This window comes from Natator depressus, chromosome 7 (genome assembly GCF_965152275.1).
Source record: "Natator depressus isolate rNatDep1 chromosome 7, rNatDep2.hap1, whole genome shotgun sequence".
Taxonomy (NCBI): Eukaryota; Metazoa; Chordata; order Testudines; family Cheloniidae; genus Natator; species Natator depressus.
In genome coordinates, this window is record NC_134240.1 from 91,094,110 (window position 1) to 91,112,868 (window position 18,759).

At 44.5% G+C, this 18,759-nt stretch overlaps 1 protein-coding gene across 4 annotated transcripts in view; it reads left to right on the forward strand.

Moving 5' to 3' along the window:
• The first annotated feature begins 915 nt into the window (after nucleotides 1-915).
• The window catches only part of PCGF5 (polycomb group ring finger 5), a 108,523-nt gene continuing 90,679 nt past the window's right edge, over nucleotides 916-18,759 (forward strand). For 3 of the 4 annotated variants that reach the window (XM_074959055.1, XM_074959054.1, XM_074959057.1), the window contains exon 1: nucleotides 1,786-1,889. The gene's annotated coding sequence lies outside the window, so the exon portion shown is untranslated. Of the gene's footprint in view, nucleotides 1,202-1,785; nucleotides 1,890-18,759 lie in introns of those variants that run through there. The other variant, XM_074959056.1, reaches the window with a different exon arrangement.

Consider the following 18,759-nt stretch of genomic DNA (forward strand, 5'->3'; position numbering starts at 1 on the left):
CTGGCAAACAGAGGCTAGGGACACCATCCCTGCGCATCCTGGCTAATAGCCATTGATGGTCCTATCCTCCATGAACTTATCTAGTTCTTTTTTTGAACCCTGTTATAACATCAGACATAAAAATACAAAAGTGTCACAGTATACTATTACTGAAAAATTGCTTACTTTCTCATTTTTGCCATATAATTATAAAATCAATTGGAATATAAATATTGTATTTACATTTCAATGTATAGTGTATATAAAGCAGTATAAACAAGTCATTATTTGTATGAAATTTTAGTTTGTACTAACTTTGCTACTGCTTTTTATGCAGCCTGTTGTAAAACTAGGTAAATATCTAAATGAGCTGATGTACCCAGGGTTGAGAACCACGGCCTTAGGCCACAGCATGAGGACCCAGTAACTGCTCACTTGCAAGCTCACTCACCCAAGCTTCTGTTATTAGTGGGAGGAACATGAACGCTTGTCTAGTAAAACTAAAGAAATACTGAGAAACTGACACCACTGAAACTCCAAAGGCACCCAATGAAATAACAAAATGGGACTTCTATTAGAGCTACACCCTATGTAGAACATCAGTACCAAAATATGGGGATACTGTATTTATTGCAATTGTAAAACATCATCTAAAGCTGGGAGGGAGAATGGGGAAGGAATCTGAGTTGCTTTAACCAAAAGATAATTTAGTAATCTCAAATTATACTATTAACAGCTCATTATTTCCTTGATTTTAACACTAGAAATTATCACCCATAATGCCAGGGTCACAATCAACACAACAGCACTAATAACAACCCCCCTCACTGTTAAAGTTCTGAATGGGCTTTTGATGGGAGATAAGGGAGACTGATGTGGCATTTTTCTACGACTGTTTTCCAAAGCACTATTTTGTCATTTTATGGGAAAAGGAACCAAGGGCTGCCTGAAGCTACCATTGTCCGAAGCAGTAATGTGCATCAGAACTTGTAACCGAGCTTGCTTTCTTCATCGATGTGTAAAAGCTTGTGCATGTAGTGACGACTTGTTGCTTTCCTTACGGAGTAAGCAGAGGGAGAGATGTGGTTTATTCCAAGAGCCATAACTGGAGGGGACAGATAAACAGATTGAAACATGGATGGTTTACACGCTCCAGCTCCGGAAGAGGGGGCCACGCCGAGCACACCGGGACGCAATCCGAGCACACGGGCAGATACTCAGGGTGGGTTTGACTCTGTCCCGCTAGATGTTTCTCTCTCAGTGTCCAGCCCAGAATGCAAAATCCGGCGGGTTATTCGTGTGTCCCTCGGCATCTGCTCTCAGCGGCCCCCCCCCCCTTTCTCCTCGCCGCCAGCACGCGCAGCCTTCTCCCCATTCCCCACCCCGCGCTGCTCCGGGCCCGGGGCGCCTCAGCCAGGCAGCTGGCCGGGTAAGGGCGGCAGCAGCCCTGCTGGGGCTTCCCTGCGCTACTGGGCCTGTGCAGCCGCGGTGCACACGCTCATCGGGGCCCCAGCGGCCGGGCGCCTGGGCATCTGCGGCGCCGGGGCTGGCAGCTCCTGGGGCGGGGCGGTTCGAGCGGTCCCCGGCCCCGCTCCGCGGCCCCGACCGGCTGGGGCCAGCGCCAGGGAGCGGCGGCGTGGCTCGCAGGGCAGGCGGGCGGCGACAGGCTGTGCCCCACTTTGTGTCCAATCAGAGCGTGCGGGGTGCGCGCGGAACAGGGCAGTAATGCGTAAACAAGCCCGGGAAACTCCTCCGCCCCCCGCGCCGCTCCCTCGCACTCCGCTCCGCCGTGCTCTCCCCCGGCTGGCTCCCGCAGCCGCCTCCTCCCTCGCTCGCTCGCTCCGGAGCGCCCTACCGTTACCTGCCGCCCGCCCGCGCTCCCCCCCAAGCTCAGGGCCTCTTGAGGGAAGGTAAGGGACCCGCACGCCCGAGCAGGGGGCTGGGGAGCCCGGTTCTGGGGCGCAGGGGGGCGAGCAGGTGTCGTAACAAGTTGCTTAACGTGACATTGCTGTTGAATCATATTGCAGGGAAGAGCAGCAGCGAGGCAGGAGGGAGGTGACGGGCTCCAAGGGACTGGAGCAGAGAGCCACAGAGTAACTTTCTCCCTTATTTCCCTTTAATTAGAGAGCCTGTTTCAGTGCGGGCAGAGGCTGAGCGAGCTGAGATGTCTGGCTGGAGAGAGGGGGAGAGAGAGAGAGACACCCTGAAATGTGTTTGGAAGAAGCTGCTGCAGTTTGTGATGCTTGTAGCTGGGGACTGAGAGCAGCAGCAGCACATTCGCTGTTGGGTAACAAGCAGGTCTGCATTTGGCTGCTGCGTGTGCTTCCACCAAGGATTTTCCTAGCAAAAGAGCCTGGGTGGCTAGTTAGTGAGCAATAGGTTCTGGTTCAGACCATCTGTTTCTAGGGTAATTATCTCTAGTTAATGCTCCATGGCAGCGTCGTTGGCTTCCGTTTTGATTAGGTTGGATTATTATATAAGGAGGAGAGACAGAAGTCCTCTGTTGCATAGAGAGCTACTCCTGTGCATTTCTCTCCCCAAGTAGTTGGGGATAGAGGGACTAGTCATGGCCCAAAGGATGTAGCCAGTGCAGAACTGGCAGACACACCTGTCTGAGCCCCCAGGCAAAACTGATTAGCTCTTTTTATGCATACTGTTGGGTGTGTTTTCCAATGGTTGTGGTGGAAGTGAAATACAGCCCTTTGTATTTCCTCATTGTACATTTTCTTCCTCTTACTCTGCATATTTCTCACTTTAAAAAATAAATGTTTGAGCAAAAAAGTTTAAGAACTTGTTTTTTGCTTTATTATTGAGTATGTTTAGTATGTTAGTATGATCTGGAGATGACTGAATGAATCATCATCTTTATGGAATAAAGGCTGGTGAATCATCTTTCTCACACACGTGTGTGCCTGCATACACACAAAATACATTGTTGTTGACAGTGAAGGATCAGTGTCTGAAACAGTGGGAGGGGGATAGGATGTATTTTGCACTCAAAAACCCACCCCGGTTTCCTGAGGCTAGTTCATGAGCTGAGAAAGTCTTGCGACACTAAACTGTTATTTTCTTGGCACGGTCAGAAGAGAGTGGTAACCTGTGCCTTTATGAACTAACCAACCCTTTGATTTCCTTACTATCTTAAATGATATTAAGGTTGCCAATATCTCATCATTGATATTTGGGGTGCAGGACAGGAAGCAGTATATTTTAAATCAAATTTGAACAGGGAAAAATATGAAATTGTATAGTTATATATCTGTAAAACATAGGCCAAGGACATTCTTTGTTAAATACAAAGGTTTTTAAAAGGGTTTTGGTTGTAGGCCAAAATAATTGACCTATTTCAAAATAAAAGTTTGTTCCAAGCATTCTGTATTTTGGGGAAAAGCTGAGCCAATTTACTCAATAAATGTGCTACAGTTGCACTCTTACATAAACTACAGTCTGATCCTGCTCCCTTTAAAGTTGATGGCCACTGAGTCCACTGAGACTATTACTGGGTCCTTAGTATACAGCTTCTCTCTGGAATGCGATTTGCATACCTTCCACTTTTCCTGAACTTCTGTCTCCTGTCTTCTTGTATGGAGGCGGTAACATGAAATTTACAATTCCTCTCCTTCCCTGTGGTGCCAACTTGCATTCAAGAATGAAGAAGCCAAGTATAGCAGGGGAAAATGCTGTACAGGTGAGTCGATCATACACGCATTTAACTTATGCAAATTCAACTATACGCACTCGGCAAAAAAAAAAAAGAAAAATAACAAGATACCTGTAAATAGTGCAGGCGATTCCGCCCACCATTCCACTCAATGATCGTATGCCCCGGAGTGAGCGTGAGATGGGAGACGTGAATCTGTTGTTCCCTCAGTTGGTCTCAGTTCCCGCATGCCTCTCATAGTGTGAGCATCTCGCCGTGCTGAGTGTGATTCTAGGCTTTAAAGATACTGTACGTATTTTTCATACAACATGGCCGCTAAACACGAGCCAACTACTTCATCTGGTGCTCAACCGAAGAAACAGCAATCTGTTCCAACGCTGGAGGAAAAACTGGCTGTGTTGAACTTATTGAGAGTAGATATGTCGGTCTCCAACGTGGCGCTTAAATATGGCCACAACGAATCTAGCATCCGTGCCATCAAGATTTGAGAGAGAGAAATTCGTCAAGCCGTGGCATCAAGTGCTCCAATAACTGCTAAGGTGATGAGCCAGGTGCGTGATAAGACTTTAGTGAAGACTGAAAAGGCATTAAACTTATGGCTGGAAGATGTGAACTGTAAATGCATGCCTATCGATGGCAAAACGTTGTGAGAAAAGGCTCTTAGCCTCTATGCGCTGTTCAAACCTCCCGCTGAAGAGGGACAGCCTTCTGATGAGAAGGAATTCAAAGCCAGCCAAGATTGGCTTAACAGTTTTAGGAACCGCTTCAACCTCAAAAATGTGCAGACTACTGGTGAAGCTGCATCTGCCAATGAAGAGGCAGCAAAAGCCTACCCCAAACAATTAAAGAAAATCATAGAAGAAAAGGGCTATCTTCTGGAACAAGTTTTTAATGCTGACAAGACTGGGCTCTTCTGGAAAAAAAATGCCCAACCGCACTTACACTTTGAAATCAGAAAGACAAGCCCCTGGCTTCAGAGCAGCTAAAGATAGTGTGACCATGTTGTTTTGTGGTAATGTGGCTGAGCATTTAATAAAGCCGGGCTTGTTCTACAGGGCTGCAAATCCCTGTGCCCTAAAAGGCAAGAACAAAAATCTCCTGCCCGTGTTCTGGCAATCAAATAAAAAGGCTTGGGTGACAGCAGCATTATTTCTGAATTGGTTCCACAAGTGTTTTATTCAGGAGGTCAGGCGGTACCTAGTAGAGAAAGGACTTGACTTTAAAGTGTTGCTGATCATAGACAATGCTCCTGGCCACCCTGCGGCACTCTGGTTTGCGCATAACGACATTGAAGTCCTCTTTCTCCCTCCCCCCCCCATACCACCTCAAACCTCTCAACCAAGGCGTGATTTGCTGTTTCAAGGCCACATACACGAGGCTTACGTTCTCACGGATACGTAGCGCTAAGGATGCTGATCCCAATCTTAATGTGATGGAGTGTTGGAAGTCCTTCAACATTGCCAATTGCATCCATTGCCTGTTTAATATAAGTGATGCAATCAAGCCTAAAACAGTCAATGCATGTTGGCGAAACCTATAGAAAGAATGTGTGAATGATTTTAAGGGTTTCCCAACCATTGACAAAGAAGTGAAAGGCATTGTTCAGGTGACCAGACAAGTGGGTGGTGATGGCTTCGTCAACATCCTTGAGGAAGAAATTGAAGAATTATTTGAGAGCCGTAGAGAAACATTGACTAACGAAGAGTTAGAGGAACTGATAAAATCATCTACAGAAGATGATGATGACTAACAGGAAGAGCCAGCAAGCTGGAATCTTCATAAATTTGCTGAAATGTTCCAAGCAGCGAAACACTTGAATGATTTAATTTCTGAATACGATCCCTCTATGGAACGAAGCCTCACAATCACACGTAGTATTATGGACAGTTTGAGACTGTATCAAGAAATGTTCGAGCAGCTCAAGAGACAACAGCGACAGTTGATGATCACCATGTTTTTCAAGGAAAAATAACCAGCAGCAGATGAGCCTATGCAATCAACTTCTCGAGCTGAACCAGAGCCAACCACTTCGTCTACGACTAGCTCTCCATCACCCAAGCTGTCCGTCACCTGGATCAACATCACGCCCTGATGACCCTTGTAATTACCCCTCTGTAATTAAAAATACAGTACTGTAAAATTATATTTTGCATATGTACTCTTTATTATATACATTTATACATATTATTGTACAGGGTTGTATACACAAAACCATGTACCGTATACTGTGTTTTATGGGCGATTTAAGGGATTTTCAAGGGTAATTTGACTATACGCGATTCTCGCCTTACGTGCTGACTTTAGAACCTAACCCCCGCATAAGATGCAACTCCACTGTACACATTCAGGCACCTGCAATACAAAAACGTAAGTACTGTGTCAAGTGGGGGTGTGTGTGTATGTTTGTGTGTGTGTCCATATGACAGTCTCTATTTAAACCCCCACCCTCTTGTCTGGTCATTGTACATCCTTTATTTCTATGACCTTACCAAATTCATCGTCCATTTTGGTCAATTTCACTGTCGTAGGATTTTTAAAATCCTATAAATTTCATGATTTCAGATATTTAAATTTCAGATTTCATGGTGTTGTAACTGTAGGGGTCCTGACTCAAAATGGGACGGGGGGGTCACAAAGTTATCGTAGGGAGGTTGCCGTATTACCACCCTTACTTCTGTGCTGCTGCTGACAGCAGCGCTGCCTTCTTCATAGCTGGGTAGTGGAGAGCGGTGGCGGGTGGCTGGAAGCCCAGCTCTGAAGGCTGCACTGCCAACAGCAGCAGTGTAGAAGTAAGGATAGCATGGTATCGTATTGCCACCCTTACTTCTGTGCTGTTGCTTTCAGAGCTGGGCCTTCAGCCAGCAGCTTCCACTCTTATGCCATACAGCTCTGAAGGCAGCATTGCAGAAGTAAGGGTGGCATGGTATGGTATTGGCACTCTTACTTCTGCGCTGCTGCTGGTGGGGCGCTGCCTTCAAAGCTGGGTGCCCAGCCAGCAGCCGCCACTCTCTGGCCACCTAGCTCTGAAGGCAGCACAGGAGTAAGGGTGGCAATACCGTGACCCCCCCCCCCCCCGGTAGCCACTTTTTGAAAAATGCTGGTCTTCCCTGTGAAATATGTATGTATAGGGTAAAAGTACACAAAAGACCAGATTTCATAGTCCTTGACACATTTTTCATGGCTATGAATTTGGAAGGGCCCTACTTATCTCTAATGGGCTGAGCTCCATATCTGCAGCTCTTCTCCAGAAGAGGGCAGGAAAGCAAACGTTCATGGACAGGGTTGCTGTTAGTGTCTCCTACATTACTGTTAGGAGAGAGGGGGCATGCCATCTTCTGTGTTCAGACAGAAGTGAACACACTGGCACTTCATAGATAATTCTATATCAACAAATAGTGTAGTTGTTGGATGTAAAAAGACTAGATTAATTCCGTGTTCACTCTAATCATTTTAACACTCAAAACTCAGGAAGTTCAGGAGTTAACAAGGGTTAGTCTGCATAGCAGTGGTAGCTCAGCAATATCGGACACACTAAACAACAGGAGGTATATTTAAATGAATAAAATATTCATCAGAAATAGGTGTGCAATATGGCCAAGTTAACACAGAAGTGGAAAATTTAGTTTGATATGTTTAAATTACCAACATTAACGCTGCATTAATGTTTCTTTCATTTAATTTTCTTTAAAATATCGACAAACAGACAAAAAGAAGAAAATCCATATTTTATTTGGGTACTATTTAGCACAAAAGTGGAACTGCACTAAGAAAACTAGCAGTAAAGCGGTATAAAAGGACTATCTGCTCCACTTTTTTCTTCTGAGTTCTGTGTGTGCCATGGGATTCAAAGTAAAATTGAGAGAGTGTAAATTTCATTTCATTGTAAAATACACAGAATAAAGTGAGGTGGAACGGCAGGGTGCCAAATTCATGGGTGGGTTTAAGGAAGATAGAGCATAACACTCTTTTTCGGATTCGTAGGCAGATTGCTATATTCTACATACCAGAACCCAAAGAACAATGGGGGTAAAGTGGTGTGAGAAAGCAGATAAAAGGGGAGTGTCAGATGAACTTTGAATCCTGTTGCTTTTATTGTCTTATATCAGGGAAGCAAAGTTTTCAATAGGATACACACCGTGATATTCCAAACCTTAAACCAACCCCATCCCTCCCCCATTTTTTTAAAAGAAATGTTGAGTATGAAGTCTGAAGTATTAAATCTTGCTTATGAGGTATCAAATGTTCCCACTTGCTTCACAGACTCTGTGCCATTGATGGTTCATGCCAGCAGCACCTTCATGTAAATCTCTTCCAGCTACCTGAAACTGGAAATGAGTAGTCAGCCTCCCAACTGGAAAAAATTAACAAGACACTTTCCTCACCCCCGTTCCTGCTTTAGAGACCCTTGCTAGATACCTGCAGTGATCCAAAGCAGAGTTCAGACTAGTGTGATAGACAGCAACACAACCGGAGGCAAAACTGGGAAAAATACAATATTTCCTTTAACATCTATAGAAAAAATTCTCCACAGAACACACACTAGTCTGTGGATCGTTTGTCCACAAACTCCTTAAATGAAGATACTTGTTGCCAGTTCCTACATGTCGTGCAAGGTAATAATTATATCTAAAATAGGTTTAATTTCTTTTGCTAGTTACAAATATAAATCAAAATATAATGGAGAGTAGGGCCAGAAAAGACCACTGTGTAACAGAATCTTCCACCTTCCATTCTCCATTCACTCCATCATTCCTGTTAATGCCTTATCTAACCTGTTCTTGAATCTCTGTGGTATTGGTGCCTTGACCATTTCCCTTGATAGTCTAGTTCTCTATTGTATCTTTTCTTAACTATTTTTTCAATCACTGTAGTGGTCATGAAAAGTGCCAGCTTGACAGCCTTTGAGGCTGAAGCCCTTTATCAACAGAAGAGGTATAGCACAGGCAGCAACCTCAGTCATGTGGCAAGATAACCTTTAAGTGCACGTATTGGGAGGAGTGGTGTTTCAATCTCCATTCTTTGTTCTCTCTATGAAAACTGGCTATAAAGGTACCTTTGTGGTGGTTTTGTGATATGCAGGATACATATTCTCACTTGTCAAGGAGGGACTGAACTATTGCCGCCACCATCTCTTTTTACGTATAAAACACTGAACAGTCCTCATATGGTAACAATTTATAGTGACGACTGACCATGTTCACATTTGATCCGGTAACCTAAAGGTGAAATGCTCATTTCCCATTATTAACTGCCAAATCCATCCAGTCCCCAAGAACTTTCCTAATAGCTACCCACCTTTTTGTTCCTTAGGGTTAGGACATTACTGCTTGCTCTGTCATCTTCTGAGACTAAATAATTTTCTTCCTTTATGCCATTACCTTAAATGTATGTATTTGTAAACTGGGAGTGCTTTTGCTGGGTTGATGTGTGACATACAAATGGAAACAAACTGGTTATTTTAAACAAAGAAAATAGGAAAGAGGAAAAAAGTTAACCCCTCAGCCCTTGAAGATGTTTGGATACCACAGTCCATTTGCATGAGTGTTGCAGCTCCATGTTTGCACTGTAGGCTTATTCTGCTTGGTGCCAAGTGAGAGAGAGAGGTTTTTTTTTTAAATGGGCTTCCTCAGGCTTAGTGTAGAGTTGCATAAGCTATACAATTATTTTTAACTGATTGGAGCTCAGTAGCAAGTTCATATCATTTAGTTTTTAAATGTTAATTTAATTTGAACAAACCTCTTAAATTTCTTTATCTTCAGTTCCATCACTCTGGACTGGAGGCTTTCTCTCTTTCCAACAAATAGATATTGGCAGTTTCCAGGCAAATTTGCACTGACTGACACCCTATGCCTGTTTACTGATGTCAATGGCGTTTACAGAGTATAATTCACTGCAGAATTTTGCCCTTCAAATGTCCTTAATGTTCTGTTCTCCACTCATTCAGCCAGTGTGGCCTCTCCTGCACCGTGTACTGCAAGAAGCACTGGAAGACACATTGAACTGCACTTGCAAGCAGTTTTCTTAGTTCTTTGTCCAGCAATTTGTTTTTCATGAAGAACTTTTCAATGAGGAATATTAAGGACAAAAAGGGATGGAAATGTTCCTGTTTCAAACCACTATATTGTGACCTTTTTGCCTGAAGTACAATGATAATCTTATTTGCCCAAAAGGCACTACTGAGGAGACTCAAGGAGAAAAGGCCTTCCTCTCAGAGGGGCTTAAAAATTGTATATGGAAGTTGCTGGGAGTTGTTCAACTCTCAAAGAGTACTGAAGCCTCAGTATTGTTTCCTAATTCACTTATACTCTGTAGTGCACACCAATAATCTGTTCACCCTGATATATATTTTTTTAATTTTTGGCCACCCATATGGCTTTTTCTAACAACTTTTCAGTTTGTCATTTAGGTGATGCTGTAATATAAATGTTTAAAAGTGATTCTAGGTTTAGGAATTTGCCCAAGTCTTCTCAAAACAAAATAAAAAAAACCCACAACATTTTACTGCAGGGATAAGAGTGTTCTCCCCAAGCACCAGAGCATTATAAAAGACAAATAGCATTAAACAAATAGTCAATAATAAGAATGAAAACAAGTAAGCCTAAATTTTGTCCTTGGTGACTCCTGTGAAGCTCCAACAACTACAAGGGCAAGTGCACAGGAGTCACTGATGACAAAATTAAACCCTAAGAAAATTAAAATTTGAACTTTGTTTAAAAACCAAAACGAGTTTCTGTGGACAAAATGTCCTGCGCTACTCTGACTGGGATTTGGGATATGTTGACTATGAAAAAAGGCTATATAAAACCAAATACTGTGGTATGACTACATTGTAGAGAGACAATTTATCTTCATATTATACTTATAAGGGTGATTTTTTTATTGGTACTACTCTGAAGGATAGGAAATATGTGAATTTACAATATAGTGATACATATTACATTTATATATCTTTAAATTATTGCAATTCTTGGGTCAGTTTTCAGGACTAGAAGAGTTGCCTACTGGAATAGTTTAGGCTGTAACTTGCTGTTTCCAGTCTTTCAAGAGTAATGTATTCCCTGCACATGTTGTTCTGTAACAGAAAACAAAACCTTTCCCCCACCACCAATTTACTTTGCAGTAAAAGTGAACAACTTGGTGTCTGAACATACAGATGAGTAACTCTCTCATACAAAGATATAAAGCCATTGAGGGTTTCTGGTGATATCATTAAGCAGAACATAAGTGATTTCTCTTTAGAATTTTAAGATGGTGTATTCTTGTATACATTATTTTTAATATAAAAGATTACGTTTTTTTAGAAAATGTCTTTGCATTCCGTGTAGAAAAGAAGCAAGTTGGTTTCAATACACATGCAATCAGTACAGTTAATATGGGTGTGTGATGTGGTATACCCATATTAATTACATTTATATTTTGGTGACCTGTGGGAATAGCATGTTGGACTCAATTCTGTTCCCAGTGGGACTATTCATGTGAGTAAGGGCTGTGGAACTTGGACTTATATAAGAAATGAAACTAGGATGTTACAAATATTTTATCCCAGTAGTTTTCTAGCATTTCATCCTGTGGACCATCTTGTGAAAAAGACCCTCTTATGGAACCATCTCCCCTTTCCACCTTCCCCAGTCACCCACTTCTTGGTTCTCAAAATATTTTGTTCTGCCGACCATGAGCAAAAATTCCGTGGACAGCTGGCGGTCCATAGGTCAGAGTTTGAGAACCATTGTTCTAGTCACATATATAAATAATACCTGCAGTTGGAAGTCACGTGTATGTAATTAATTATATTTATTTTATTTATTTATTATTATTTGATATTGTGGTAGGGCATACTAACCTTGGTCAGGATCAAGACTTTATTAAGAACTGGAATTTCCCAAGCAGTAGTGAGTATCTAAAATGACTGCTGCCATAAAAATAAAGTGTAATACTGTTCAGGTGACATTTCAGTGCTAGTTAGCCAATGATCAGACAGCCAGATGAGTTGAGTTCTGTTTTTTATCCAGTGGGGATCGTGTTGGTGTTAAGGATGAGTAGTTGATTTACTGGAAATGAGACAAGAGGATAAGAGTCCCAGGAGTCCCTTACAGAAACATCACTAGTAGTTAATGCAAGTGTAACAACATTATTCACCAAAGAGGGAAAAACAGCATCAGAATAACATCCAGGCTCTCTGGTTTAATGCCAGAAAATCATAGCTATTCTTTACAGCTAAGGATTAACTCTTGGGTATCTAGTCACAATGAAGGAACAGTTGGATCAATTGTTTTCCGTGTCCACTGAAGATAAGACAAGTTGTAATGGGCTTAATTTGCAGCCTGGGAGATGTTAGGAAAAACTTTCTCATTATATGGGTAGTTAAGATCTAGAATAGGTTTCCCAAGGAAGTTGTGGAATCCCCATCACTGGAGATTTCTAAGGTTAGACAAATAGCTTTGAGGGATGATCTAAGTTTACTTTGTCCTGCCACATTGCAGGGGGCTGGACTCGATGAGGTCCCTTCCAGCCTACATTTCTGTGAAAGTTAGGAATATTTCTTGCTTTCATGATTTTATCGAATTTATTTCCTTTAATTATGTAAACAAGCACCTATGGTAGCTGAATGGCAATAGGCACATTATATTTTAATAAAATAAAGAGTAACCTGACTAGATATTGCTTAATTTATGGTTTCCCTTCTTGAGAATTGATTTTGCAGGCTTGCAAGATCAGACCGATAGTTTTGATTTTTTTTTTAATCTTAACTTTTTGTTTCAGTAAGATTTAGATGAGCTTTCTCCCCCCTTCCCACATGTGCCCAAATTTTCAAGTGTGTGTTTGCAGTGACCAATGCACATGCATTTGCACATGCACATGCATTTGAAATAACATACACATACACAAGTGCAATGCCTGATGTCCTATGTTTGTGTGCATTTGAATTCCCTTACTGATGTGTGCACTTTTCTGTGTATGATCTTTTGAAAATTTGGATCATAATTTGTATTTGTTACAACACTGAATAAGATGCAAAATTTTCCATTGGTTTCACAAGAGATTTTCCATTGAATTCAGAGAGGCTGGATTTTAGCAATTTTTATTGGTTTCGATGGGGCTTTTCTATAACATCTGGCTTTGCTCAAAATTTCAAGAGTAAGTTTCCTTTCAAACTGATGGTGCCTTCCTATTGAATCTGTTTTGGTATCCCAGAACACAAAAAAATCTGAGTTGGCTCTGTTCATTCAAACCAAGGTGAATTTTGCATGTTAGAACTTGTGCCAGTTTCTTTTTTACTCAGGATTGTTTATTGCTCCAACCCTACGCCCTTCAGGCAACCTGGGAGAACCAGCTTCCTTTAGCCTGGTCATATGCTCTTTAGAGCAGGGGTAGCCAATAGGCGGACCAGGGGCCAAATCTAGACCACCAGATGCCTTTGAACTGATCTCAAAATCTATCTATTTAGTTATTATATCATTTTTATTATTATTATTTTCTCTGGAGTCTGGACCTTGACTAGACCTTGTCCAAGAAATTTGGACCTTGACAAAAAATAATTGATTACCCCTGTTTTAGAGCAACCATTGTTCTAGCAACTTAGAGGCATTCAGCGTTAATGACTTCTTGATTGTCCTGAAGCAGCTTCCAGATAGGGTTTGTGAGAGACATGACCAGTCTTTGCTAACAAGTGGCTGATTCAGTACACACTGAGGATCACTTTATATACATAGTGTTAATAAAATCAATCCGAATGCATAAGTTTTACATAGACCGATGCCCTAAACTGTCACATATGTGATACCGCCCCTCTCTGAGGTGTGATTATTTCACTGATGATACATATTGATTCATTTTTGGTGGTGTTCTGCTGGGGTGAGTCTAATTTTTCTTGAGTTCTGGTGTGACAAGCACATTTTCTTGTAGTTGTGTATGAGGCATATGGGAAATTGATCGTGTCTTTCATTAGCTGGAGTGTTCCTCAGTAACTTGATGTTCTTCATTGGCGAGATTTCCTTTGTGGCCATTCTAATCACAAATATTACAGAAGAGCAAAAGAGGGTGATCTAGAGAAACATTACACAGAACGATAGTGAAAGAAGCCAGATCCATCAACATGACACTCAGGAGCCTGAAGAGACCAGGGCAAGAGCAAAATAAGTGGCAGAAATCGGTGGACACCCTCCACACCTGAAGTGGTGGGAGGATAAATTAAAAAGAAAGATGTATACGTTTGTATAGATGAACCACCAGCCTGTTAACTAGTGTTTCTATAGCCGGTCCCGCACCACAGGAAAAAGAGAACTGTGTACTCAAAGTGATCCATATTCTAGGGAAATCAGAACACTATTAGATCCATTATAATATTATTAATTAAATAAGGCTACTCCCATCTTCTCATGTACTCTGTGTGTGTGTGTATGTGTGTATATATATATAATCTGCCTACTGTATTTTCCACTCCATGCATCTGATGAAGTGGGTTTTAGCCCACGAAAGCTTATGCCCAAATACATTTGTTAGTCTCTAAGGTGCCACGAGTACTCCTTGTTGTTTCTGCAATCATACTGGTTTACTATTCTTTGCACGAAGATTCAATAGTAAATTAGTGGGGGTTTTCTATCATGTTTTAAGTGTTTGCCAAAGTCTTTTTGAGCCTCTAATATAGCTCCATAAGGGGAATCAAACTTACTTGTATAGATCCTCAATTCTCAGTGTTCCCTCAAAGATGAGGTAATCTGAAGAATAAATCCTTACTATCTCCCAAAGATAGGGTTGCCAACAATCTCGGATTGGCCGGGAGTCTACCGGAATCGGCATCAATCTCCTGGTGACTATTGAAAGCAATCTGGGAGATTTTACTAGGCCACTAAAAGTCTGGTTCCTACTTGCCCTGGCTCCGCGCTGCTCCTGGAAGCGGCCAATCTGGCTGCTAGGTGCAAGGGTGGCCAGGGGGTCTTTGCGTGCTGCCCCTGCCCCGATTGCCATCTCCACAGCTCCCATTGGCCAGGAACCACAGCCAATGGGAGCTGCGGAGATGGTGCCTGCAAGCAGGGGCAGCACATAGAGCCACCTGGCTGCTCCTGAGCCTAGGAACCAGACTGGCCACTTCCAGGAGCCGCCCAAGGTAAGCACCACCTGGCCGGAGCCTGCACCTCAAACCAGACATGCCAAACCCATGAAAAAAACACAGAAATTGCACTTGTTTTTGGCTTAATTGGCTTGTTGGCTAGTTTTTGGCTTGTAGCTTGTTGCTGCTTTTTTTTTTTTAATCAGCTCCCGGGAAGCAGGGGCAAGGGGCGGAGAGAGTCAGGGATACACAGCAGGCCCACCACAGTCCCAGACTGCATGCCAGGGGGATCTAGTCACATAGAATTTAGGGGTTCTTAGGGATTGGCTTATTTTGGCCTTGTTTTGAAATGGGATTAGCTTGATTTTGGCTTATTGTGAAAGTTGGGGTGCTTATTTACCACATGAAAACTGGCAACTGTTCCCCAAACCCCCTGCCCCAGCTCTGAGTCCCTCCCACACCTCAACCCCCTGCCCCATTCCCTCTTGCATCCCTACCTCCTGCTCCAGCCCAGAGACCAATCCTGCACCCCAAACCCCTCATCCATGGCCCCACCCCAGAGCCTACACCCCCTCCTGCACCCCAAGGCCCTGTCCCTGCCCTGAGCTCTCCCACACTCTGAACCCCTTGTTCCCAGCGCGGAGCCTGTTCCCGCCTCTGCCAAAGAAGTACTAGGTGATGATGGGCAAGTCCTCAAGGAATCAATTCTGAAGCACTTAGACGAGAGGAAAGTGATCAGGAATAGTCAGCATGGATTCACCAAGGGAAAGTCATGCCTGACTAATCTAATTGCCTTCTATGATGAGATAACTGGTTCTGTGGATGAAGGGAAAGCAGTGGACATGTTATTCCTCGACTTTAGCAAAGCTTTTGACATTGTCTCCCGCAGTATTCTTGTCAGCAAGTTAAAGAAGTATGGGCTGGATGGATGCACTACAAGGTGGGTAGAAAATTGGCTAGATTGTCGGGCTCAACGGGTAGTGATCAATGGCTCCATGTCTAGTTGGCAGCCAGTATCTAGCGGAGTGCCCCAAGGGTCGGTCCTGGGGCCAGTGAAGGGTTCATGTTTAGTTATTCTACCTGGAAACAGTCAGAGCAACAAGTGGAGAGGACGTGCTGTGAGACGGCGAGTGAGACAGCGTTGATCCAAAGCCGCCTTTGCCCTGGGTTCGATCCTCTGCGGCTGGCACCTGATAGGGGACTAAAATCAATTGTGCAATTGACCGTCCACGTGGGAGTGACTGTGGGAGATGAGTCCACACCTGAACCTTAATAATGCCAGTGTAATCGGCATCAATGACCCCGGGGATGACAAAAAAGCCCTGTTTCCCAGCATGTGAGTGAGGGAGAACGAGACCCACAAAGCCGGCAGGGAGAGGTCCCGTCACCTGGGTAGGTATGGCGCAGACTTCCCCTGGCAGCTGAAAATCAGTGTCCTCCTGCATGATCAAATCAAGCCCTGCACTTCCAGCAGTCGCCGTCCTCATAGAGTCTATGGATTTTAAGGCAGAGGAACGGTTGTCTGAGTGGGAAACACCCCCGTTTGGCCGTGGGTTCGGGGGGGACCCGTCGCGCGGTTTCCCGACCCGCTACGACACTGATTAGCCCAGTGATAGCCCTTCTGACACTTGGGGCACTTCTTTGAGGGTCGGGCGGGTGCCTTTGATGAGCGGCACTCCCGCTGGAAGTGACCCTCCTTACCACAGTGGTAACAACGCTTCCCTTCCTTCCCGGTTTTTCTCAGGGCAGCAGCCAGAACTCCAGCTTTATGGGCTTGTGTGCCGATGTTCTGGCATGCCCGTAGCATGTCTGAGAGCTCTAAAATGCCAGAGGCTTGCGCCGTCTGGAGAGCACGGCGGCAATCCTCATTTGCATTTTCAACCGCCAGTTTTAACAGGATTTCCTGTGCTGCTTCAGGGTTATCCACCTGTCGGAGGATAGCCTCCTGCAATCTGTTGGTAAAATCCAGAAAGGACTCTGATGCACCCTGACGGATACTGACAAAGCTTTTAGTAGGCTTGCCTGAATCTGGGACCTTCCGGAAGGCATGCTGGGCACAGGTGGAAATAATGGGGAAGAGGGCCTGAGGGAGCTGAGACTGCATCTCAACAGTAGCAAACTGTCCCTCCCCTGCCAAATGGTCAAAAATGACACCTTGCTCTCTAAGAAGCTGGGCCTGGCGTTCCGCCATCTGCCGATACTCACTAACCCAAATAACATACTGACTAGGTGTTAACATCATGCGCAACAGCACCTTCCAATCTTCAGGGATTAGGGAATACCCAGTACCTATCCCTTCAATGAGACCACGCACAAAGGTGCTAGTCAGGCCGAACTCGCGAATAGCTTTCTTTACCTCTCTAATCACCGAGTAAGGCAAACTGACCCAGGTTCCAACCGGGTGGCCCTGGTCATCATTCTGCCAGGTCACCGGACAAACCAAGACCAGTTCAGCCAGCTCCTCTGCTGTAAGATCTGAGCGAGTCTTCGCTGCGTGAACCATTTGCTGCACCAGCGAAAGCCTCTGAGCAGATGCAGGCGACTCCCCGGGGGGCCCTGGAGCATGGGGCCCCACGGGCGGAGGGCGATCACCCACCGGCTCCGGTGGGGAAGGCAAGGGAGGCGGTGGTAATAAAGGCATTGGGGGCGAAGCAGGGAGAGGGATAACTGCAGGAGCAGACGGGGGTGGCGAAATCAGCAGCCCCTCTGTTGGCGTGGGAGAGGGTCTTTCCGAGGCGACACACTGTGTTGCATCGGTAGGAGGGGGGAGAGCTGCAGGAGCCGACGGGCGTGGCGAGATTACCAGCCTCGCAAGAGAGGGTCTGTCCGAGGTGACACGCAGTATCGCGTCGCGACAGAGGTGCCAGGCATGTAAAGCCTGCACGGGTGCCTGAGACTCTTTGTGCAATGTCTGGCCCAATCGCTCCCAGTCTGCTAGCTTAAGGGTTCCTGCTTCAGGGTACCACGGGCACTGGGCACGTACCTCCTGTAGCAGGAGAGTGAGTGCTCGAGCAGGGCAGTCATGCTGAGCCTTACGCAGCAGATACTGTAGCTCATTGCGGTGTTGCACTTGCAAAGCAGAGAGAGAGCTTCCCATACTTACCACAACGAAAAATACTCATCGGGATCCACGAAACAGATGAGTGACGCGTCTGAAACCCTTGCCGGGCGAGGTGAGTGCTGAGGGCCCCACGTTTGGGCACCAGTTGTGGCGGTTCAAAGATGAGACAGAACACAGCTTTATTCAAGCAAGCAGGCTGGTCAGCTGAAATGGGCTGTTGCCCCCCCAGCTTTCAAACTTCTCCTTTTATTATATTCCTCCCCCTTATGCATTACATACTTCTACTGTAAAAAGATACAACAAAGGAATGCATGACGTTAATTAATATTCTTACTTACTAACTTTTATCTACTACAATCCTGGTTCTCAGACCTTGAGCCCAGGCTAAGAAAGCTTCCCACGGTCACCGTCTTATAATCAACTTTTCATGGTTCATATCTAGTTCTTGTCCTTGGATAGAAGTAATGTGTGCATTGCCTCTACAAAACAGCCAGAGTGCTCTGTTTCCAGGTAGAATAACTAAACATGAACCCTTCAGGCCAGTTTTGTTCAATATCTTCATTAATGATCTGGAGGATGGTGTGGATTGCACCCTCAGCAAGTTTGCGGATGACACTAAACTGGGAGGAGTGGTAGATACGCTGGAGGGTAGGGATAGGATACAGAGGGACCTAGACAAGTTGGAGGATTGGGCCAAAAGAAATCTGATGAGGTTCAACAAGGACAAGTGCAGAGTCCTGCACTTAGGACGGAAGAATCCAATGCACCGCTACAGACTAGGGACCAAATGGCTAGGCAGCAGTTCTGCAGAGAAGGACCTAGGGGTTACAGTGGACGAGAAGCTGGATATGAGTCAACAGTGTGCCCTTGTTGCCAAGAAGGCCAATGACATTTTGGGATGTATAAGTAGGGGCATTGCCAGCAGATCGAGGGACATGATCATTCCCCTCTATTCGACACTGGTGAGGCCTCATGTGGAGTACTGTGTCCAGTTTTGGGCCCCACACTACA